The sequence below is a fragment of the Desmodus rotundus genome, chromosome 13 (genome assembly GCF_022682495.2).
Source record: "Desmodus rotundus isolate HL8 chromosome 13, HLdesRot8A.1, whole genome shotgun sequence".
NCBI lineage: Eukaryota > Metazoa > Chordata > Mammalia > Chiroptera > Phyllostomidae > Desmodus > Desmodus rotundus.
Window position 1 is genome coordinate 40,974,228 of NC_071399.1, and position 25,674 is coordinate 40,999,901.

The following is a 25,674-nucleotide window of genomic DNA, read 5'->3' on the forward strand; positions in this document are numbered from 1 at the left end:
AGACTGTCAGCTGATTTCTCAATGGAAATCTTACAGGCTAGAAGGGACTGTCAAGAAATATTCAAAGTGATGAAAAGGGCCTACAACCAATATTACTCTACCTAGCAAAGCTACCTTCCCAGACAGGAAAAAACTAAAGGAGTTCATCACCACCAAACCAGTATTGTAGAAAACATTAAAGGGTCTTCTTTAAGATCAAAACTATGAACAATAAAGTGACAATAAATATATATCTATCCACAATTAAATATATAAACAAACAAACAAACAAGTAGAACAGAAACAGACTCATATATACATAGAACAATTTTGATAGTTACCAGGTGATAAGAGGGTTGGCAAGATGGGTGAAAAAGGTGATGGATTAAGAAGCATCAATTGCCCTGGTGGAGTGGGTAGCATCATCCCACACACCAAAAGATTGTGGTTTGACATACCTAGATTGTGGGTTCTATATCCGGTCTGGGTGCATGCAGGAGGCAGTAAATACATGTTTCTCACATCCATGTTTGTTTGTCTCTCTCCCCCTCCCTTTCCCCCCTCCCTCTCCCCTCTTCTTCTCTTTCTCTCCCTCTCGCCCTTCCTCTCTCTCTAAAATCAATAAATGTATAATCAAGTGAGGATTTTTTTTTTAAAGTATAAAGTGGTTGTTACAGAATAGTCATAGGGATGTAAAGTACGGCATAGGGAATATAGTCAATAATATTCTAATAACTATGCATGGTGTCAGATGGGTACAAGATTTATCAGGATGATCACTTAGTAAGTTATATAATGCCTAATCAGTAGGCTGTGCACCTGAAACGAATATAATAATGTATGTCATCTGTAATTAAAAAAATAAAAATAATTTAAAATGGAAAAAAAGAATATCTGCATGTTGAAATGAGAATACCTATATGTTCAAGAGATAACATACCAATGACAGGAACATTCCTAGTGTGGTTTCTGTAGTAATGAATAAACACCATTTGGCTGGATCTTTACTCCACATTGGGTACAAGGTATGGGTTAGCACATCCACCACTACTGTTTGACATTCTACTGGAGGTATCAGGCTGTGCAGAGTGACTATGCATGATTAGAGAAGACTGAAATACAAATCCTGATTCATTTTCCCCAACACTGACTGTGGGGAATCAATAAAAGGAGGAGCAGAATAACCCAATAAGAGGGTACCATCAGCCTCCAACCCTCTAAATTTACAGGAGTCATTTCTTTAAGAGTTAGCTCATTGTAAATTAAGAACCCAATTTATGTGACTCATTAGAAAAAGAACATTAAGGAATTTAACTGTTATGGGGGGGTAGGGGAGAGGGGACAGATTTTATCTTTAAATTATAAACTTATAAAACAGTTTTTTCATTTGTTTGGGAAGCTAGTTGCAAGGTCAATTGAAATCTAATGACATACAAACTATTTAACTTATGGTACATTCTGTATATACAGTCACTGAGTTTAACTAAAGGAATCTGTGTCTTTCTTTTTTAATATTACCAATATCTGGATTTCATTCAGTCTAATGTATATTTTGTATTAAGTGTCTCCTTGGCACAATACACTCAAAGTAATATTATTACTTCCAGATGATAGCCAGACCCAATATTCAGGTTTTCTAATTAAGGAATACAGACCAATATAAAGCCTTGTCTTTCATGCAGAAGGAGTGATCACTACAACGAGAATACTTTCTATATCTAATATTTGGTCACAAAATGATTTCCATTTCTGTTGTTCAGCTGTTACTATGCCTGAATATGGTTAACTTCTTTCATTAAATGTTTTGGATTTCTGAGATATTTGGAGAAAGAAGAGGTTTGGGGTACATACCAATTTAATAAATAAACATTTAAATAAACAACTATAAATGTCTGAATATCTGCAGTTTGGGGATAAGGTTTTCATGCTTATTCAAAATTCTAGTTATTATATTCTATATTAATTTTAGAAATATTCTTTCTATTTTAGAAAGTTAAGGTTTGTTAGTGTTTGCCATTTTTCTAGTGCATATCTGATTTCTTCTTTTTATTTCCCTGTAATTAACACTAATACATATTTCCATCTCTATTTCAATTTCTTATTGATTGTAAAGAAGAAAGAGGCTGTGCATTAAGCTTCAACATCCCAATACTAAAAACAGATGAGTTAACATAAACCTGTGTGGGCTATTAAGTGGGGTTTTTTCCCTTTGGGAAATGTAGATGCAATAACATGTACAGCTGAAAGATTCATTCTCAGTTCCTAGTGTTTCGAATGCAAATGAAGTATCCTTTTTTTTCCTGTGTCTGTAAGTGTTATTAGAGAAAACAGAAAGAAGTTTCTATGATTAGTTCCACAGATTATCTTTATCACGTAAAATCTCAGACTGGTTGCACTGGTAAGAATCAAAGAAAAGCAACATAGAGGATACTCAGAGAAAATGAATTCAGTAACTTTTTTTGCAATAACACTGAGAAAATTTGAGTTAAATAAAAAGTCAGGCTTTGGGATGAATTTTAGCCTCTCTCCTCTAAAGAAATTCTAGTTTTAATAGTAGCACATTTGGCAGGTTGGGAGGGGGCGGGAGGGGGGCTGATAGGCTTGTTTTTAATTAGTAGGTATAAAAAAACATACCTTGCCAAAGTTGTGTTCCATTTTTACTATCAGTAGAACATTTTAAAAAATACATTAGCAAAATATTGATAATCAGTTCAATGATACTAAAATTTCTTGGGTGAAATTGTTAAACTTATCACTCAGCTACTTGGCATTTTCAAGAAGTTTATTTTTGCTTTATATTGTAACAGTAATAACACTTTAACTTAAAAAGTTGGTACAAATTTTTAAGTTTTTCTTTTAGATGTATCTTTTAAGAGAATGAGGTAAGAAGCTTCAAATTTAAATTTGGTATGTATTGCTAAAATTCTCCTTATGTAAACTGGTCATAGGAATTGTTTAATGACAAGGTTATAATTTCTTTCTTTTGTACTTCATATAAAACTTTTTATATTCCTACAATTATGGATATTAAAAATGAGTTGCTTTCATTTCTCCCTGATTCAATTATTTTTATTGTTTATGAATATGGAAATTAATTGGTACTTTTGGATTGAAAGCAAATATTTTTCCAGTTCAATTTTGAAATATACCTTATAACAACTATGAAATTAGATAAGCAATTTTACAGATTAAGTTAAAAAATTTAAGATTTAATAACAGTTAAATTAGAATGAGGGGATATTAATGTAGATATCTGATGACTTACCTTCCTGTTCATTCCTCACTGTCTATTAATATTTACTACTAGTAGTGAATGAGACTAGTAAGATGGTAAACTGGTGAGAAAGGCTAGAGATCGTTTGTTTTGTCCAAATATTAGATATTAAATTTAATTTTAAAACTTTTAAAATTGATGTAAGGAATTATCTGAATTATGTATTTTTTATATTTCCTTTGAAAATATTTATAAATTTCTTTTAAAATTTACTACAAGTAGAAGTCCTTCCAAACCCCTTGTTTAATTTACTGCTTTCTGGAACACATCAAGTTTCGATACCACCATTGGATGGAATTAAGAGTCATATGCTTTGAATAAAGCAGGCTGTACCTCCAGTTGGGAAATTCTTTTTTGTTACCACATCCAATTGCTGTGCTCTAGTACAGCCTACATTATAAAGCTTATTTCAAATACTGAATGGAATGCTAAAAAAGCAGAGGTCATGATTTTCAATTAATTGCTTTGAGCAACTAAGTAATTCCTCATACTACTCAGGGCTAGTTTAACCTGTCAACCTGCTGCTCTCACCCTTATTTTGGTTATTAATAAAGATGCAATGAAATGATCATGACAATAAGATGTAGTAGAATGACCCAATTTATCTCTAAGTAAGAAACATTTTTTAAAATGTTTTGGGCATAAAAGAACAAGGAATGCAATAATACTAATAATAAAAACAACATTTACTTACTTATTTAGCACTGTTTACAAGGCATTGTAGTAAGGCTTACATTATACTAAAAATTCATTTTATAGATAAAAATTTCAGCCATCAGGTTCTAGTTTTTTACAAAGTTAGAAAGTCTTCAATTTATTCTAGAATTACACAGTAACATCTTACTTTGTATAAAATTTTAGATTAAAAGTTTTTATATTACTCCCTCAAAAAATTAGTGCTAAAAACCAGCAGAACATAAATAATCATCTCTACTTAGCATATCAGTAAAATTAGGATCTGAGAGATAAATCAATCACCCACAGTCCCTAAACAGGTAGAATGACAGAAACAAGACTAAGACCTAAACCAGTGCTTTTTTCTGAGACTCTGATGTCTCCTCATGTCCATTTCACATGCTTGTGAATAGGTTCAGGTGACCCAGTGCTCCTTCAACAAGTCAAAGACCAGGTGCTGACTACTGGGAAGTGATCATATACCAGGTTTGCCTGGCACAGTCATAGGACCCACCTATTACCCCAGCACCTATCCTTTCAATTCTCAGAAGCATGCTGGTGTGGACAGATCTTGCTTCTGCACACAAAGAGTTTATAATCTAGTAGAATGAACAATACGTAACAAGCAAGAAAAACAACACATGGTAGAGAATAGTAAATGCATTAAAAGAGAAGAAAACTCAGGCACTTAATGTGAAGAATGGAGGAATCAAGAAAGGCTTCATAAAAAAGGTCAGCAGTCAAGGGAAAGACAATTAGGATTTGGAAAAGTAGCATGGGAGAACAAACATTTAATTATACAAGAAAACACCTTTCTCAGTGGTCTGTAAAAGGTTCTGTGCTCACCAGGGAATGATGATGAGAATACACACAACCAGTGCTCATCCAAAAGGGTCTCTTCTCTACCTCTTAAGATCTCAACAACCAGATCTCAATTGTATACTTCTTTGGTATCCTAGTAACACTTAAAGTCATGCATTCACTCTACAAATGCCAGCTAAGTACCCCACAGTGTCAGGCACTGTCCCACAGTGTCTAGGGATACAATGATGGGCAAGACAGACGTATATCACTAAACTCCCTTAGACGACAAAACAACCAGGAGACATGATACAACAAGCAACTGAAATCACAATACAGCATGAGTACTAAGAGAGTACTATAGGAAACTGATGATGGTAATTGGAATAAAGCATACCCAGAATCTTTGTCAGCCAGCTCAATAAAGTTTATTAGAATGGCACCTCTGTATGTAAAGTGCCAATAATTCAATCATCAACTGCATAAATAATAAAGGACAAAGGGATTCTTTCCAGACAAAAGTTCCTTCCTCTTTGCATCAGAGGTTTTTCCCACTGAGCTCACATTAACACTGCTACAATTTTAGCATCCTCAGAACACCTGATAGTTCTGTCTTTCTCAGAAAGGCCAACCAGGCAGGGCCTTCGTGACCTTCCAGATAAGTGAGACTTGAGATTGCAATTTTCTCCCTTCATTGAAGTCAAGTCTTGCAACTGATGAGGGGAAGAAACTGACATTATATATAATAGATTAAGCTTCATTTTTATCAACTATCAATAAGTATGAACACTGATCTCAGGTAAAATTATACTCTTAAAGTGTTTTATTAGCCAGCATGTCGCCCTTCAAGTGTATGCTATCACCACCCTTACATAATCTTTTGAAGTTCTGAAGTTATGGCTAACATCACCTGTACTCCTCTTATCTCCTATGATACTTGAATCATACAAAACAATTGGCAAGCATGGTTTATAATTATAGGCAGTAATTAGAAGCAGTAAAGTATAATGGTTAACAGCAAAGACTGTGGAATCTGTCTGAACTCTAGTTCTACCAAAAACTATCTTGTTGACCTTGGATAAGTTACTTAGCCACTCTGTGAGTCAGTTTCTATATCTGTGAGGATTAAGTGAATTAATATGTGTAGAGCACCTAAGACAGAGGAGAGCCACAGTAAGCTTCTGCATAAGTGTGAAGGAATTTAGAAGTCACAGTTACACAGTTGTTGGCTGGTGAGGACTCCCCTCCCACCCTCTTGTGTGCAGCTCTTTAAAGCATTACAAAAGCCTTGTTCCTGAGATGGTAATACTGCCGTTGATCCCTTAGCCACAACTAAATCAGACCCTTCCTGAAGAGGCTAAACAGACCTCTTCCCCATACCTTTCATCTCTTCCTCTCAACTGCTCCTTTCTCTCAGCCTAAAATCCTGTTGACATGCATACTTGCTGACACTTCCATCATAGACTAAAATGTAGGCAAGTATCCTTCCAAAAAAGAGAAAGACATTCTTCTCAAAGAAGGAAAGATGTTGAACAGACAAAATTTTAAATGTCTACCACAATATAGTTGGCCCTCTACATCCGTGGTTTTACATCCAGGGATTCAACCAACCTCAGGTCAAAAATATTCAAAAAAACAAAGAAAATCCTAGAAACTTCCAAAAGCAAAAATTGAATTTGCCATGTACCAGGCACTACGCTGAGTCCACACAAGTGAAGTTATGTGTAGGTATACCCTGCTGTAGTCTACATGCAAATATAGGTTATATGCAAATACTACACTGGCTTATATAAGGGACTTGAGCATCCTCAGATTTTAGCATCTGCAAGAGGGAGTGGGTCCTGTAACCAATCCCCTCAGATGTCAAGAGACAACTGGACAACTGGACAACTGCCCAATATCCTCTGGCAACAGAAATTACAGAGTGGGTAAGCACAGATAGTGATGGAAGACAGGCAGAAATTAGGTTATTATGAATACCACCTTGATAAACACAGGTTCTACAGACAACAGTAAGCCACTGAAGAATCCTGAAATATTTCAGGAAAATCAGTTTGGCAACAGTACTGAGATGGATCGAAGGAGAAGAGACTGAGAGGGAGAACAGTGGTCTGGGTGAAAAGGAATAGGTGAGGAAGTAATATACCAGCAATGGGAATTTAGCAGAGAGAAGAGTGGTGAGAAAAGCTGCAGTAATACTAATAGTAAAGCTAGCAGTGGATTTAGGGAGAATGATTAAAATTAAGTGCAAGGGAGGAGTATAGTAAAAGATGACAATAAGATTTGCAGACCAGAAAACTTCATTGAAACACAGAGTTAAAAAGCAAGTTTGATGACAAGGTTAAGTTTCATTTTGCAAATCAGTGACTTGTTAGCAGGACAACCAGGGTGAGACTCTTATGGAAGAATTCTTAAATGGACCTGAAAATGTCTTCAGCAAAGCAGACACCAAACCAATAATAAATACAATTTCTTGGGATAAACTACTCTGTACTTGAAACCTTAAAAAGTTCATATTACATTTACTATATAATCCAGACTGCCATGTATTGTGAAGAATTCTTACATATTTTAAATAGTTTACTCATGTTATTATTACCTTAAACATATACTTCCAAAATAAAAGGTATTTTGGAATACTATTGCTCATATTATGAATCTCTGTGGTTTAGAATGTGTATCAGTTTTAAAAGCTCCATTTTGACAGTGTAGTTACTCTACTTGATTGACCAAAGACTTCAACTCTGATTTAATAATTTTTAATTATTTTAATAATTTTAAATTATTTAATTACAAATAAACTTCAAATGTCATTTTGAATTTTTGGCTGCAATATCCACACTTGAATTTTAATAGAGAGAATATTAGAAGTCAGCAGAAAATATAAACAGCCATCAAAGACCAAATCCATGATCTGGGATGACATGCCAAGTCATTTTCACAGTACACTAAGGCCTCCCCACCATACCAATCAGAAAACAGTGCTCTAATGATACAATATTAATCAGCCACAAGTGACTTTCAACTATCATAAGAGGAGGCTAAACTCTAGTGAAGACATACCAAGAAATAAAGGCCAATAACTCATGAAATCCAACTAATTCAAAATACATACTTCTGCCCCTTTCTGCTCTAGGCCCCAGTGGCTGCTGTCGACATGGGCAAGTTTATGAAAACCAGGAAGGTGGTGCTCGTCCTGGCTGGACTAGATGCTACTCCAGACACAAAGCGGTCATCATGAGGAACATTGATGGTGGCACATCAGACAACCCCTACAGGCATGCTCTGGTGGCTGGAATTGACCACTATCTCCGCAAAGTGATAGCTGCCATGGACAAGAAGAAAATCATCAAGAGGTCTAAGATCAAGTCTTTTGTGAAATTTTATATCTACAATCACCTCATGCTCACAAGGTACTCTGTGGATATCTTGGACAAAACTGTCATCAACAAAGATATCTTCAGAGACCCTGCTCTGAAATGCAAGGCCCAACAGAAGGCCAAGGTCAAGTTTGAAGAGAGGTATGAGACTGGCAAGAACAAATGGTTCTTCCAGAAATTTTGGTTTTAGATCTTTTTTGTTTCGGTCATTAAAAATCAAAAGAATTTTAAAAAAAAAATACATACTCTGTCTTCTTTAGGTTACCTATAATGAAGTCCTGAAGAAAGTCAGTCCTTTTTCAATATTGTTGTCCACTCTAGCAAAGAATTTTCAAATTAACATGTAAATTGATTTCAGGGTTTGTTTGTATGTTTTAAATGAGAGGACAGCACACAAATTATCTTAGGCTGAAAAGGTATAATTTTATAGGTTTAAAACAAGAACCTTAAAGTGATAAGGAACAGTAAAAAACTGTAATTACTGTTGATAATATTAAATGGTCATGATATAAATGCAAAATAAAATAGAAAAAAGTTCTTTAAAATAATTTCTCTATTGAGACATTGCTCCAGCCAAGATGGAGGCATAAGTAGATACACTTTGTCTTCTCGCACAACCAAAACAAGAATAAGAACAAATTTAAAACAAAAAATAACCAGAACTGTCAGAAAATCAAACTGTATAGAAGTCCAACAACCAAGGAATTAAAGAAGAAATATTCATCCAGATCGGAGGAGGGACGGAAATGGACAGCCAGGGCAGAAAGGATTCAAAGCAAGGCCACAGCTGGAGGACCAAGTGGGCAAGGCAGCAGCTGACAAGCCCAGTGGTCCAACATTTGCGTGCAGATAAACCCGGGGGAACAACTGGAGTGGGAGACAGACCGCACAACCCAGGATTCCAGTGCAATGAAATAAAGCCTCAAACCCTCTGCCTATAAAAATCTATGGGGGTTGCTACAGCAGGAGAAATTCCCAGATTTACAGGAGAGTCCACTGAAGAGATCCACAGGGTTATGGAACGTACACAAAACCACCCACCCAGGAATCAGCACCAGAAAGGCCCAAATTACTTGTGGGTAGCAGGGGAAGTGACTGAAAGCTGGCAGAGAGCAGAGCAAATGGCATTGTTCCCTCTCAGACCTCTCCCCCATATACAGTACCAGAACACAGCAAAATGGGTTGCCCTGCCCTAGCAAATACCTAAGGCTCCACCCCTTATAACAAAACACCCCTATTTGATAAGTACAAAATAAGACAGGGGGAAGTTAAGAACAGTATAGGAAATGGAGAAGCCAAAGAACTTACATGTATGACCAATGGACATGAACTAAGGGGGAGAGGGGTGGGAAGTGCTGGTGGGAGGGGGAATACAGGACAGAGGAAAATAAAGCAGAGAAAAAAACAGGACAACTGTAATAGCATAATCAATAAAATATACTTAAACAAAAAAAAATTTCTCTATTAAACAACTCAGGTTCTTGTCACAGGTCATCCAAGATTACATATAATATATTATTCCCACTTTGTGGTCAGCTTCATGAAAATGAAGATATGAAAATTAGCACTAATCTCTGCATCTGCCTAAAAACATCTCACATTTATTTTGCATATCCCATTGACTTTTATTTCCAAGAATTCCTTCTTCGCATACTAGTCTCAATACAAAAAGACAATTTTGATTCCTTCTTACATATTTACCTTTCACCAATTTTTTCATCACAAAGGATGATACCTAATCAATAAATTTAAACACTGGAGTTCCGGCCAAGATGGAAGAGTAGATGGAAACCCTTTGCTTCCTCGCACAACCAAAAGGAGGATAACAACCAATCTAAAAACAATAAACAACTAGAAATGCCAGAAAATCAAACTGCATGGAACTCCGACAAACTAATTACTGAAATACTGCAGCACACCAAAAAATATATTTTTGCTGATCTGACAAAAAATAGGTATCGTTTTCATTCATTCACACTGGATAGCTATTGTTCTGTTGGCTGTTGTCATTTTTTCATTTGACAATCTAAGGGAAAAGAGGTCAGTTCCCCTGAAGTCAGGTATTGCATGTTTTGAAACTTCTTGTGGCACACCACTTGAAAATTGCTGGTCTGGGGCTGTTTCCAAACTACAACTGCAGTGTTATGTAGTTACAACAGAGTTGAGTAGTTGTGACAGTATAGTCTGCAAAGTTAAAAATGTTTATTATCTGGCCCTTTATAGAAAAAGTTTGACAAACATTAGTCCATACGATAAAAGGGTTTAAAATTCCTGTCATAATCATGAGTAACACCTGAATAGCCATCCTGCAGAAATGACTTAAAAATGATTTCTTGATTTAAGTATGCATACTTAAAAGACTTCAGGGTGTCAAATCTGTGTCATGAATGACCCAAAAATAAATTTAGACAATCTATCTCTTATCCATTTATTTGCTCATTAAGCACATAAAAATGAGCCAGATACTGTTTTAGGCACTGAGGAAATAGTAACAATCAAAAAAGAAAAAGAAAAAACTCCAGTAGGAGAGAAAAACAAACAAAATAAAATATATGTCAAGCAGCAGTAAGAGAGAAAAGTAAATTAGAAAATGGGAATTCAGAGTGTGAGGTTGTAGAGTTCTCACCGAGATGGAAGCATAAGCAGAAACGCTTCACTTCCTCACACAACCAAAAGAAAGACAACACCCAATTTAAAAACAATAAATGACCAGAGCTACCAGAAAATCAGACTGCATGGGACTCAAACAACCAAGGAGTTAAAGAAACATTAATCCAGACTGGTAGAAGGGGTGGAGATGGGCAGCTGGGCAGAGAGGACCAACAGCAAGACTGTGGAGACCAAGATGAGGCAAGGGGTGGGCAGGGCTGGCTGACGGGGAAACTAAAGGCTCAGAATTTCTAGGTGTAAAATCTGTGGGGGCTGTGAAGGAGGTAGAAATTCCCACTCTCACAGGAAAGTTCGCTGGAGAAACACACGGGATCCTAGAACATACACAAACCCACCCACCTGGGATTCAGCACCCGAAAGGGTACAATCCGCTTGTGGGAAGAGAGGGAAGTGATGCAAAGTGGGGCTGGAGCAGAGCCCCAATTCTGGGAACAGAATTGTTCCCTCTCTGACCCCTCCCTCACAGACAGCACCACAACCCAGCAAATAGGATTGCCCACCCTGGTGAATACCTAAGGCTCCACCCCTTACAACATAGGAGGTGCACCAAGGCAAAGAACTATGGTCCAAATAAAAGAACAAATCAAAGCTCCAAAAATAGAGCTAAACTATGAAGAGATAGCCAACCTACCAGATGCACAGTTCAAAACACTGGTAATCAGGATGCTCACAGAACTGATTGAGCTCGGTCACAAAATAGAGGAAAAAGTCAAGGCTGTGCAAAGTGAAATAAAGGAAAATGCACTGGGAACCAACAGTGACGGGAAGGAAACTGGGACTCAAATCAATGGTTTGTAGCAGAAGGAAAAAAGAAACGTTCAACCAGAACAGAATGAAGAAACAAGAATTCAAAAAAATGAGGAGAGGCTTAGGAACCTCTGGGACTACTCTAAGCATTCCAACATCCGAATCGTAGGGGTGCCAGAAGGAGAACAAAAGCAAGAAGCTGAAAACTTATCTGAACAAATAATGAAGGAAAACTTCCCCAATCTGGTGAAGGAAATAGACTTCCAGGAAGTCCAGGAAGCCCAGAGAGTCCCAAAGAAGTTGGACCCAAGGAAGCACACACCAAAGCACATCATAATTACATTACTCATGATTAAAGAGAAGGAGAGAATCTTAAAAGCAGCAAGAAGAAAGGAGAGAGTTACCTACAAAGGAGTTACCATAAGAGTATGGGATTTCTCAAAAGAGACCTTACAGGCAAGAAGGGGCTGGAAAGAAGTATTCCAAGTCATGAAAGGCAAGGACCTCCATCCAAGATTACTCTATCCAGCAAAGGTTTCATTCAGAATGGAAGGGCAGATAAAGTGCTTCCCAGATAAGGTCAAGTTAAGGAGTTCATCATTGCCCAGCCCTTATTATATGAATTGTTAAAGGGACTTATCTAATAGATAGAAGAAGATCAAAGCTATGAGCAGTAAAATGACAACAAACTCTCAATTATCAACTGAACCTAGAAAAACAAAAACAAACTAAGCAAACAACTAGAATAGGAACAGATTCACAGAAATGGAGATCACAAGGATAGTTGTCAGTGGGGGGGGGGGGAGGATGGGGTGAGGGGAGGTACAGGGAATAAGAGGCATAATTGGTAGGCATATAATAGACAGAGGGAGGTTAAGAATAGTATAGGAAATAAAGAAGCCAAAGAACTTATGTGTACATGAGCATGAACCAAGGGGGGTGAAGAGGAATGCTGGAGGGCAAAGAGCAGAGGAGGATAGAGGGAAGAAAAAAATTGGGACAATTGTAATGGCATAATCAATAAAATGTACTTAAAATATAATAAAAAGTAACAAAAAGACTGAAAAAAAGAGAGTGGGAGGTGGTAGGAGAATGATAAGTTGTCATTTTAATTAGGATATTCACAGTTGAGTATCTTTAAGAGAATGACTTTTACTAATGGCCTATAAAAGGTACTGCATATCTGAAGATACAGTATTTTAGACATAGAAACTAGTAAATGAAAGGGCCTTGAGGTTGTAAGCATACCTTACCTCCAGGAAGAGCTAAAACACAGCAAATGAGAAAAAGAGTAAAATAATTTGGTCAGAAGCAGGACAGGGGACTTGAAGGACTTCGGTTCTGACACTTAATGAAATGAAAACATATTAAATATGTCTTGTTGTCTGGTTTTTCACAGAGAAATCCTGATACCTGACTTACAGGTTAACAGATTTTGAGAATCTGGGTTTTGATAATATCTAAGAAGGAGATAAAAATGGACTCTTGGAGGCCAAATAGGAAGCAAACATGATGCAGAGGAGAGATATTGGCGATTGGAATAAATGGTAGCACTGGTAGTGTGAGAAGTGGTCAGATTTTACATTTATTTTGAAGGTAGAGCCAAGAAATTAATTCCCTTTCTGAAATGTCCTTACCCACCCTGACCTGCATGGCTCAGTTGGTTGAGCATCATCTTGCAAAGCAAAAGGTCCCCAGTTTGATTGCTGATCAGGGCACATGGCTACATTGTGGGCCCGGTACCGGGTGAGAAGCAACTGAATGATTTTTCTCTCACACATCAATGTTTCTCTCCCTCTTTCTGCCTCCCGTCCCTCTCTCTAAAATGAAATAAATAAAATCTTTTTTAAAAACGGAAATATCCTTTCCCTTCAGTATCTCATCCTTCTCTATCATCTTCTCTATCTAAATATTACCTATCTTCAAGGACTAGTTCAAATGTCACCTTCTTCATTATAGTTTTCTAGGCACTCCTCCTCCATTAAAATTAATCACTTCACCATCTGACTTCCAAAGGGTCATTTACGAGTCTCTTATGAGTTAAATAAACTCTTCTCTGCTGTATCTCCTTCTTATAAAGTTCTTCAGGGTAGTGAACCTGCTTCATCCTTGTATTCATCAGTATCTACAACATCAAAAGATATATGCCAACCAAATTAGATAAACTCTATGTTCCTCCTGGCTCAATAAGTCCATAATTTTCTTCTATATGTATACTTTATGCCTCTAATAATGACACTATTGTGAAACTCAGATTTATGAGTATAAAGGCACAGAGTTTTTATGAGAGGAGAAAATTTCTGGGGAGGAAACCAATAGCTATACAAATACAAAATACTCTTCTTTACTAATCCTTTCACACACATACACACACACATCCCTCTTATTTGAAGTTTGAAAATTTTCTCTCCAGCTATACCCAACCCCCAACATACCTGAATTAACCACTACCTGCATGCAACCCCTATACTAGTTATACTTTGATTATTGCAATTACCACATTGCCCTATATTTATGTGGTATAATAAACACATTGTGGAAGAGTTAGCCAGCTCACAACTTTCCTGAACTTCCCTTTTCCCAACCATAGCATGAGACCACTCAGCTGCAGCCCTTTTGAATGATTTGATCTTGACCCCTGAATACTGATGACTGTAACAAAAAGCAGCTCCTCCAAACTAGATCTATGGCGGTTCCTTTCCTAAGAATGGGGAGAGTGAAAAAGAAACCTTCTTCTATTCAGGATGTCAGTCCTAAAGCTCATAAGCTCAGGGGCTATATATTTGGTCGGCATGTTCTACAAGGCCACGCAAGCAGAGAAGCAGAGGAAGTAGTAGACAGGCTTACAAAAAGATTTCTAAGAATAAAGCATAAACACAAAGAGAAATAAAACCTGAAAGTTGGCCATTCTCTACTTCCAATACTTTCCTCAAGCCCACCAGTCTTCTCACTCTTGGATTCCTCAAAGTGCCCCTGTATAATATGCAGATACTTCTAGCTGCCCAACAACATCATTAAAGCAACTCACAGCTCTGACATTGATTCTCTAACAGTTAACGGTTAATGCTTTAAGCCCTGGGTTTCTAAACTTGTCAATTGAATATTAAAAACTGAGGATTCTTTCAGTCTGCAAATCCAATAAAATGGACAGTCACAGAAGGAATCAAAACCCAATATCCATAAATAAGTTCCTGGAAAAGCAAACTCTGTGCCCTACTTTATTTTTAACTGAATACCTCGGGGTCTACACAATGGGATAGGAAAACTTTTCAATAAATGTCTACTGAAGGACAAAATGTTGTTACCCCATTAAATGCCCCTATTCCCCCTACCCTCAACACACACTCTGCCAACACTTTTAGACAGAAACTCTTCTAAAAATACATCTCCTAATTCCGGATTTCTCTGCCATTCTCTCAGATCTGCCTCAGTCAGCTCTGTCCTTAGGCTAGTTATCCTCAGGGTCACCACATGGCTGCCAGCAGCACCAAGCCCTGTCATTCACCACAGACCTGGGCAAAGGGAGGGAAAGAGAAACCTTGAGCACCAATGCCTGTCTCTCTTAAAAATGAGAACATTTATCCAAAAAAAGCCTCTCATCATGTTTCATTGGCCCAAACTGGCTTCACTGATTCACCCCTGAGGCAATTATTGTCAGGGAAAATAAGACGCACATAACCCACATAAGTAAATCATCTGTGGTGGAAAAGATGTTGGAGAGGTAAACTGTGCCCTGGAATGTGAGCGTATGTGTGCCTATCATAGTTTATTTATGTGGTGTAACCATCACCTGCTAGCCAGACAGAAAGCTAAAGAAGCAAATCAGTAACTAACACTGGTGGGAAGATAATGACAGACAGCTAAAAGTGGCCACCTTAAACAGAAATGCCATTGATTCCCTTTCTAGTCACACCTACCCCCTAACTGCTCTTAGGATTTGAAGGGTCAGAGGTTCCCACTGGCTGTCTTACTAGAGTGTTTTTCAAAACTGAATAATCCAGGTTTAGGAAAATAAACCATTGTGGGAAGAGGAATGATTCTTGATATTAATAAGATAAGGGTGCAGTTTACTAAAAAGTAGATGATTTGCAAAGCATAAATTAGAAGATAGTGCCCTGACTGGTGTGGCTCAGTGAGTTGGGCATCATCCCACAAAACAAAAGGGCATTGGTTCAATTTCCAGTCAGAGAACATGCCGGGGTTGTGGGCCAGGCCCCAGGTTGGGAGCATACAAGAGCCAATCAATTGTTTCTCTCACACATCAACGTTTCTCTTTCTCCCACCCTGCCCCTCCCTCTAAAAATAAATAAGTAAAATCTTTCAAAATGTTTAAAAATTAGCCCTGGCTGGTGTGGCTCAGTGGATTGAGCAATGGACTGCAAACCAAAGGGTCGCTGGTTCAATTCCCAATCGGGGCACGTGACTGGATTGCAGGCCAGGTCACCAGCAGGGGGCACGTGAAAGGCACCCACACATTGATGTTTCTCTCCCTCTCTCCCTCCCTTCCCCTCTGTCTAAATAAATAAAGAACATTTAAAAATTAGACAATAGCTTTGTTTTCACAGAGACATGTTTCCTAAAAAACAGTAGGACAAAATTAAGGAGTTAGGACTCTCCACGTGCCGACCAGTGTGATACTTGAATTTTTTCTAGGGCATAGTTTCTTGTCATATTTAGTATATAGTTTAAATTTTTATACTCCTATTATCATAACTACTTTTAATCACATAATTCTTTAGTTTCATATGCATTCTTATTATAATAATAAAGAAGTACATCATATCATGTCACTACATGCTTAAAATCTCCTCCCAGCCTCCCCAAAACTGCTTATATTAAAATCCCATCTTCTTAAGGTTGCCCTAACTGATCTTCCCTGAACCTATCTTTTCAATCCCATCCTCTAACACCTCCTCATTCATTATTCTCCTGCCACACCAGCTTCTTTCTCTGGATGAAACTCCTAATTCTCTGGATTAGGAATGAGATATGCTAATCTCATTCCTGCCTTGGAACATTTACACCTGCTATTCCCTCTGCCTGGAGAGGGCTTACCCCAGAGCTTCACACGCTGGCTGCTCCTTCTCATCTTTCAGTTATTATAGTTCAAATGTCACAACCTTTTCTGCACCCCACCACCACTCACAACCCCCACCACATACATCCACACCCACCCCAGCCAGACACACACACACCGTGGGCCATGACCCTTCTATAGATGATTACCTTTTGGGTCAGACACTAATCCCTGATCCAATCAATTGTCAATAGAATGACAGGATCACATGATAAAGAAAGCTTGGTAATTTAAACAATAGGCACTGCATGCAATAAGGCAAGAAGCAAGAATCTAAGTAACAAGTCAAGTATTAATGACCAAACTGAGCTGAAAACACAGAAATGATTAACATGACAAGTCTACCACGATCTGTTTCCTAAAAGATCATGACAGTATTTAAAGCCAGAAAAGTAAATTATTACCCCAATACAAATGTTAGCTGTAGGTTTTCATCTTCTTTCCATAAAATACAGGTTTCAATTGTTTTCCTTATTCCTTAAAAACTTAGTAAGCCTGAACAGATGACATAGAAGTGACTGAACACCTCTAAGTGAATGCAGCCTTGAGATAATATTATTAATCAGTATATAAATTATCCTTACTACTAATATCAGCTATTTACAGAAGCAATAATTATTGCTTTAGGCTACTTTAAGGTACACATATTTAACTTTGTTATTACCCTGTAAAATTCGAGATAAAAAAGACCAAACAAAAAATTAACAGTGAATAAAATGGGGCTAAATCTTGTGTCTATATTATTTTCTAAATAGGGATAAAAGAGGGTTCAAAGAAAGAAAAATATTCTAGAAACCAGTAATTCTGTATCTGGGATGGGGGGACACCTACCAATTGCCCAGAAGACACTGCCTGAACCTCCCATCCATCTAAATTTGGGGTGTCGTAGGAAATTCTGTGTCAGCAATCAAAACCAGTGCTGCAGCACAACTACAGTAGTCCACTTTCAAAATTCTTAAAAACCCACTTGGGGTCTGTCAGTAGGAGGTAAATTAAAGCCTTATGTATTGAGAAGCAAGTAATTTGAAAAATGCACAGGGGCAATGAACCCTGAAGTTATCGGACATCAAAATGACTATAAATGTGTTATGCATAGTGTAGCTAAAAGATCTAAGTTATCTATTTTTAACTATTTGCTAAAAATGTATAAAAACTGCTAAATGTGGCCCTCAGGTTTAAGATGCTACTTTTCAACTGTATGTAAAACTAAGGTTAATTTACTCAAGCATCTTCTCTAGTTTTTAAGTTGAAATAAAATCTACGCAACATCCAAGTAACTGAACAGGACAGTTTCTGAATCAAATTAAATAACCCAACAATTTTCTGGTAGCAAAAAATGCATTACTACATAAAACATCAGGTATGTATAAGTGGACAACAAAAAAGAAAATGTGAATTAAATTGAAGTCTAGTCATATTAAGAAACTAATCTGAGAAATGTTGTTACAACTGCTAACCACTTTTAAAACAAAATTCTACCTCTAATATACAGTTCTATTCAAATACAAAAAAGAGAAAATCCAGTTTCATATTATTGATTAGCTTTTTTGCAAAAAAACAACAGAAAAAGAACACTCCTTCACAGTTGAATTTTTAAAGACACACTTTCTATAAAGAGATTACTTAGTGTCCTGCAGAAATTTTCAGTAACTAGAAAAGTTAAAATGTAATCAGTATGATGGGAATATTTTCTTTGGTCTTTTTTAGTTCTGAGAATGTTTGAAGCCCTGAGTTATTTTTACACGGTCTTCTTGAAAGAACTGATTCCTTTATTCTTACGCTTTATATCTTAAAATGGTTCAAAAATGGTAAAAACAGAAAAAATCAATTTTCTTTTTCAACAGGGGGCCCAAGCAAGGCTTCCTTTGCCAAGATTCAAACAGATATTCTCACACACAACATGAGTATGTATTAGAGAATACCATTTAAAGCTCATATTTAGATTTTTTCAATTTTTGAACAAAAAAGCTTTAAGATGCTTACTAAACAAATAATAGATTTGAGAAACAGATAAAATCTATGCTGCCTTATCTAACCCTAAGCATACTAGACCAAGTATCACTAAAACTATACAGCTAAATGTTCATTATATAAGAGGCAATTTGCCAGTAATTGAAAAAAGCCTACAAAATTAACAAATGAATACTATCTGACACTGAAAAGCTGGCAATCGTTATAAAAGCTTTAGCCTTCTAAAACCATAATCAGAACTCCTGACGATTAATCAACTTTTTAACACTTCCCATCTGTACAAGTGCTCAAGGTAGTGCTTACTGTCACTTGACAAGTTGCTTAGCATTGCAAAATTTGATAATTCATGTCTTACTGAATTTTTACTGACTTGGAAGAAAATAAAACACCAATTAAAAGCAGATGTCACCTCTAATTCTAACTGGCTGACAAACTTCTAAATTTTTTACCAAATGGAGAGGCAGAATGCATGTAGATGACAGTTTGGACAGTTAAATATTCAAAGTCACTGATATCCCCCACAAATTTGCAAGTGATTGTCCAGAACTTAATCCCATGAGGTTTTTATCTGGCAAGCATCCAAAAGGAATAGTTTCAAGTAGTCATCTAGAAGGTAAATGTATTGTTACACTTTTGCAAAGGCTACAAACACTGGTCAGAATATTACTAACCTAATACTCTCAAGATTTGTATCTTTATCTTTATACACAAAAAAATTTCCAAAACAATGTTGCTCCATGTTGCTCCTTTATTAAAACTCTAGCTAACAAAAAACTAATATAATACACTATGCTTAACATGCCTTCATGTTTAGATGATCTAAGAGCTAAATCACAACCAACTGAATTTACCATAAAATAATAATCTAGTAATAATATCCAAAAATTTGAAAATACACTTAAAACGTATAAAGAATTACATCTTTAATCTTCTAAGGATAATTAGACTAGCGTTTCCTAACCTACTCCACCTGTGCATGAATTAACTCAAATAAAATCCTGAGTTCTAAAAATGCAAGTTTTTCTACAAAAAGAAAACTTCTGGACTTTCCCAAATACCTCAGTTTCAAAGACAACATTAACATGAATCTTGTACCTACGTGCAGCAACACTGCCCACAGATTACCTTTTAATGATCTATGCAAGCTTTCAAAAGCCAGAACAAGCTGGTACCAATCAGGCAAAGAGGGAAAACTGAATCCCAGAAGGAATCACCACAGAGATCCCAATCACATTAATGAGGTCCCCAGGAGCTGGAAGGCCTATCAAGCCCCTCGCTTCTCTCGACTACTGCATAACAATCAGACTTGGCTTAATAGTTAGAAGGGCTAAAGGAACCAGGTTGATCCTCTATTGTAAACTTCCTAGGTCTAAAAGAGCATTTGCACTTTAACAGAAAGTCTGCCAAGAAAGTAGAATTTGGGAAAGATGAAATGGGAAGGTGGTCACAAAAGAGGGATTTAAGGGGATAGCCTACCTGTGGCAACTTTTGTAGGCCTCATCTTTGCATTTTCATCCTGCTTCATGCACTGCTAATCAGAGATCCACTGGAAGCTTCAGAACCAACTGAAAGGCCTGGCAGGGTATTTGGCTTTCAATTCTTCTACTGTTTATTCCCAATATATATTCATCAGGCTTAGAAACAACTCTTGAACAAGGGCAGCCACTCAGCAATGAAATGTAAATTACTGACATGTGCTGAAACCTGGACTTGCCACCACTAATGAGCACATTAAAGGAAAAATGCTCACTAGATGACTGCAACCTTTTTACTTAACCCTGTGTGCAAGGAAAGCCACACTTCAATACCAGGTAAAAGAGCTAGCTGCAAAACAGTAACAGAGCAGCCCTGTCACCACTTTTAATACCTCATAGACTGAAAAGCTGCGATAAACTTGAAATTTTTACACTTCATCAACTAAAAATATTGTGCAAAACATTATTGTAAACATGGTGAGCTTTGATTAAGATTTGTGAAACTCCATGTGTCCTTTATAGTTGTTCCTGAAAACCCTTCCCCCTTTCCCCCTTGGAATGGTGGGGAGCAGTGGGGAGAAAATGCAGACAACTATATTTGAACAACAATTAAAAGAAAAAGAAAAAAAATAAAAATTTTTAAAAAAGGATTTATGAAACTCAGCTAAAATCTGCCATTATTTCAAACAGTTTGCAAAGAGTAAAAATAAAATCCCTGGGTGTTAAAAAAAAAAGTACTAATCTATTGGTGTATTCACTAATTCAGTCAGCAAATTCTAGACCAGGAACCTCGCAAGACTCTGAAAAGTTTAGAAGCTTGTCAGGAAAAAAATTAAAAATCATATCAATAATAATTTAGACCTCAAAATAAATAAAATATGTGGTTCATATGAACAGGGGCTCATTAATTGGGGCACAGAATATTAGTCTATACACCATAACCCAAACTACAATTTACACTGGAAAAATCCATAATAAACCATGAATAGACATTTACTATCTATTAACTTTTAAAATAAATTGATTTTCATAATTAAAATAAATTTTAAATGAAAACTTCAAAACAAATGTGGCACTAGAATGAATGAATAAAGACATGATATGTTAATTTATTATTTTAAGTTATTGTGTGACTTTTTTCAAAAAATAGTATAATAGAAGCAGGCACTTATAATATTAGGGTGTTTAAATATAATTTTATCTTTCTCTGATGACTTAAAAATTGTACTAAGTTCTTAAAAGCCATAAAAAATTAATCACGTTAAATATAAAAATTATTTAAAATCTGGTTATGTTTTTCTCTTTGCGATTTTTAGCCAAACTTAATTTTTCCATATAATGGCATGCAATTAAAGTCTAGATTTTAGAACCCTCAGGACTTGAAAAAACAATGCATTTCAATTAAAAAAAAACTGATTACCTACTAGTATGTGATTAAAAAAATCATTATTTTTCTGATTAAGTCTCAATATATAAATTAGAGATAATACCACAGGGTGCATACAGAGTGAAAGAAAACAGCACATATGAAACCACTTTATATGATATTTGACAATTCTCCCAAACAAGAGGACCATTTGTTCACTAGGAACCCAAGCCCTCATCCTTCTCCTCTCAGAGATGAACCCTTTAACAAAGTCTTCTCATTCAGAAATATACCTGCATATGTAAAGCTGGAGCTTTGACTTTCTCTTACCTTGAAGAAAATGTACTTATTAAGGTTAATTTCCCCCAAATGATATAAACCTTTGTCTACCTTCTATAGAATAGATATATCTCTGCTATTTGTTATTTTTGGTCCCTCAGAGAGAACCATTTTTATCTTCTATTTTTTCTTATTTCTTATTTGATATCCTTCAATATCTGTAGTCAGTCATCCCCACTGCTGGTTTTAATTGCTGCCATATACTGTTACTGCGAAGACTCCCACTCCCCAGTCACTAAAATTACACAGGCATCTAAAAAGCAAGTCCTCCATGTGTGCTCTTGGTTGCTGATATGGCTGCTACAAACTGACTCAACCAGAACCACCACACTACAGCCTCTACTAAAAACCACCATTACGGCTTTCTACTGTTCTTCTATGTGCTTTTTGTCTTATTTCATCTGCTTTTTATTCCTACTTCATCTTTTATATAGTTCCCTTTGGTTCTGGACATGTTCTACAAGCTAGAAATAACAAGGGCTTAAAAATTATAATTATAAAATTATAACAATTATAAAGGGAATAAAATGATAGGTGATGAAAAAAGTTGAAAACATTTTAAGATTTTATTTTGTTTTGCTCCACAACAAGTTGTACAATCTCTTCTTCAAAGGTAGCATTGCCCAGAAGTTAGGAGTATAGGCAATGCCTGGGTTCAAATCCTTACCCTAGCACTAATAGCTGTGTGACCTTAAGCAACTTGCTTGAACTCACCTTCCTTTTGCTTCTTACATCTGTAAAGTGAAGATTGCTCTATCCACCTATAGGACTATTATAAAGAGCAAATGTGTTAGTACACATAGAGTGCCTGGAATAGTGTCTAGCATGCAGTAAGTACCCAAAAATATTAACAATTTGCGAAGGGTAGAAATCTCATCCATTCATATCATGGTCACAATCAAACTTGGTGCTATACTCCTATTTTATCTAAATCATTATTTTCATTTTATCTTTCTCTACTGTTCATTTTTTTAAATGTTTTTGCTTTTAAACAGTATGATAAAGGAAGGGAGTAATAGCAGGAATGATAATAAAAACCACAGAGAGTCTTCATATACTACACTAATAAAAATAGTCTTAAGTTAAAACTCCAAACCATAAAGACTACAAAAAAACTTACCATTAACAAATAGATGTGGAAGACAAAGTCATATTATACTAAAAGTCACATATAGAAATATGATATATAATTTTATGCAAAAGGAATTAATAGGAAATAATAAATCCTAGCAAATATTTATTTTTAAGAAATAAAAATATATTTCAAATTAGGTTGATATGAATGACAAAGAGATGAAGCCTCCATCCAAAAGTGTGTCTCATGTTTGTAAATATACATAAGCAACTCCTTTAAAATTGATAAAGAATTATTATTAATGACTAGTAAGATGGTAAACGACAGGAATTCAGAGATGAATAAGTAACAGTCTTTTGCTTGGTATGAAAGGAATTATATAATAAGGCCAGAAAACAATGTGTAAGTGGGCTGGGAAAGAGTAGTCAGAGCACTCTTGCTCTTTCTATCTAAAGGGCTCTTGTCCTATGAGATCTCAGCTTTAGGTCACCCTCTCAAAGAGGTTTTTTGATACTGTCTTATTTAAAGAGGCAACCCATTCACCTTCTGGCAGTCATTCTCAAACTTTTGGGGCTCACAACCTCCTTAGCATTTTAAAAACTGATCATCTCAAAGAGCTTTTACTCATCTGTGTTATATCTATCAATATTTATGGGATTAAATTGAAGGCTTTTAAAAATATGTATTTAATTATAAAAGAATAAACCCATTTAAAGGTAACAACTAGAATTAACACTTTTATGAAAAAAATAAATCAGTGAAAGTGGAAAGGTTTTAAATATTTGCAAATCTCTAACATCCGGCTTAATAGAAGACAGCTGGATTTTCTTATCTGGTCTGCATTCAATCTGTTATGATAACATACACCATGTAGCCACTGGAAAACTATACTGCACAGTCATGGGAGAATAAGAGGGGGAAAAGCTATTATGAAAACACTTTTTACTTGGCAGAGTCTCTGAAAAGGTCTCAAGGATACCCAGGTACCCCCCAACACAATGGGAACCAACACTCTCCCGTATCATTCACTTTGTATTCAATATTTTCTTTACAGCACTCATCATGGCCTGACTTTGTTAATTCATTTATTGTCTACCCCCTGTACTAGAAAATAACTGCATGCAAAGTCAGGTTTTGTCTTACTCACAACGGAATATATCTAGTACCTAGAACAGTATCTGGCAGCTTCCAACTCTTGCCAGAAGTTACATCTCTCATGTAATGAAATAATGCTTTCCCTTTTATTTTTATAATCCATTCAAAATTAAACCACATAGATTTTTACCCTTTGCTAGGTTTAGCTCCTTGAAATTAAAAATATATATACCAGCAGTGGTAGCTGCTCTTCCTACTGTGCTACATGATTTTTCCAAACTCTGCCACGTGTTAATGTGTATTCTGTGAGGGCAGGGAATTAATGGTCTAATACAGTAATGTGAAAAAGGATGGACTTAATTTCTCAAATTATTATTTTATTATAAACAAAACACAAGGGAACCAAAACATGATTATCTCTTGTGGCAATTAATGTGTCCTGGAGATAATTTTGTCTACTCTAATGCTAGCACACATCATAAAAACATAGCATTGTAAAAGTTCTTTGAGAAACGCAATCTATGTAACAGACCTAGCAGAAAGAGCTTACCATCATGGGACATAAAGCACAGAAATTTTAATGTGATCCCCGGGGTAATGAAAACTAATCCTTACTGCTCTAAACTGAACTCTTCTAACAAGTGGACTTTTTTTTGTAAATGACATCACCCAGGAGGGAGCTTCCTGTTATATCTTACCTGTAAACTAAGTTTATGTACATGAGAAGGGTGCTTCTTGACTAACTCTTTATGGTGGACATGCTTGAGTCAAGATGTGAAAAACCAAGATGACCTAGAAAAAGGTAGTGTTTTTAAATAGTATACTTTGATTTTAATTAGGTGCCTGTTCTACTAATATTAAAGGATAAAGACAAAACATTGTTGTCTTTCTCCTTCTCATGAATCTATCAAGTATAAGTGATGAAGAAGAATAAAACTAGACACTTTGATAATAGGGAAATATTTCAAAGACTGTGGTTAAAATCCCCTTATACTGGGTGTGAAAGAGAGGTTTAAAATCTCCCAGGTTTAATATATGTATTCCCCAAGACAACCAAATTAACCCTGAATTCATTATATACTCTATAATAATCTGGCCTCCCAGAACAATATTGGATTTAAAAAAACACATAATTCTTCTGGGCTTAATGTATTTCCTTTTATTTATTTTTTTAATGAAAAGCTTCAAACATAATCAAAACTAGACAATGGTATAATAAGTCCCCAATTATTCACCATTCAGATTCAACAATTATTTTTCAACTGATTTTAATTTGTGTTTTCAGCAGCAGTGTAACCAAGTTAGCCTCCTAAATATTATACCATTGCACAATAATAGCAAACACTGAGCTAATGTGTGCTACCCTAGTGAAATATACTGACATTTTATGTCTAATATATAAATACAGGGTGGGGCAAAAGTAGGTTTCCAGTTGTTCATATGGAAAATAATATAATAATTAATAAATAATAATACAAAAGACTCTGCGTTTTGCATACTCACAACTGTAACTTTTTCCCCACCTTGTATATAACCAATTCTGTCTATACATCCAATATATTTTACGTAAATTATGGCATTCTAATCAGCAACAGCATCTCTAAACCTGTCATTACTAATCAAAACATTTCCTTGTAAATAAAATATAATGTTAAGAAATGCAACACACAATTTTTATCAAGATATGTTCTTATTTCTCTTAACACCTATATTCAACAACCAACTAGCATGTGAAAGACTGAATAAAAAG

The 25,674-nt window shown here is 35.9% G+C and overlaps 1 protein-coding gene and 1 pseudogene across 2 annotated transcripts in view; one reads left to right on the forward strand and one right to left on the reverse strand.

Annotated features, from left to right (window-relative positions):
* PCCA (propionyl-CoA carboxylase subunit alpha) overlaps positions 1-25,674 on the reverse strand; it is a 473,714-nt gene that overhangs the window by 373,560 nt on the left and 74,480 nt on the right. The gene's annotated exons all lie outside the window — the stretch shown is intronic.
* Positions 6,669-8,638, forward strand: LOC112321429 (large ribosomal subunit protein eL27-like; annotated as a pseudogene).